Raw genomic sequence first — 456 nt, forward strand, 5'->3', positions numbered from 1 at the left:
CAGGGTCACCACCTCGCCGCCTCTTCCTCGCCGCCTCGCCTACCTCGCGGTCTCTGCCTCCTCCTCCTCTTCTCACCTTTGCCGCTTCATCAACTCGGGTCGTCGCAAGCTTTCACTTCGCGGAGGCACTGCTTACTGCCGCGTCCGTGACCTCCTCGTCATCGTCGGCTTCTGCTCCGCTGCTCCTCGCCGCCTCGCTGCTACTCCTCGCTACCTCTGCTTCTTGCTTCGATCTCTATTTCTGCTTCATCTTCTGCTTCTTCTGTTTTTTGATTTGTTGAATTTTTTATTTGTTGAATCATTGTTGGTTTTGAGTTGTTGGTTTTCTTGATTTCTGAATTTTTTTATTTCTAAATTGTTGTTTACTGTTGATGAAAGAAGTTTGTTGATTGATCTCTATTTGTTATTTGCTGTTGTGTTGGTAGTGGTGGTGGTGGTAGTTGTGTTGGGGAGAAT

General features: G+C 47.8%; 1 protein-coding gene across 1 annotated transcript in view; it reads left to right on the plus strand.

Moving 5' to 3' along the window:
- Positions 1 to 456, plus strand: part of LOC107495661 (7-deoxyloganetin glucosyltransferase-like) — a 4,318-nt gene that overhangs the window by 1,136 nt on the left and 2,726 nt on the right. The window lies entirely within an intron of this gene.

The sequence above is a fragment of the Arachis duranensis genome, chromosome 6 (assembly GCF_000817695.3).
Source record: "Arachis duranensis cultivar V14167 chromosome 6, aradu.V14167.gnm2.J7QH, whole genome shotgun sequence".
NCBI lineage: Eukaryota > Viridiplantae > Streptophyta > Magnoliopsida > Fabales > Fabaceae > Arachis > Arachis duranensis.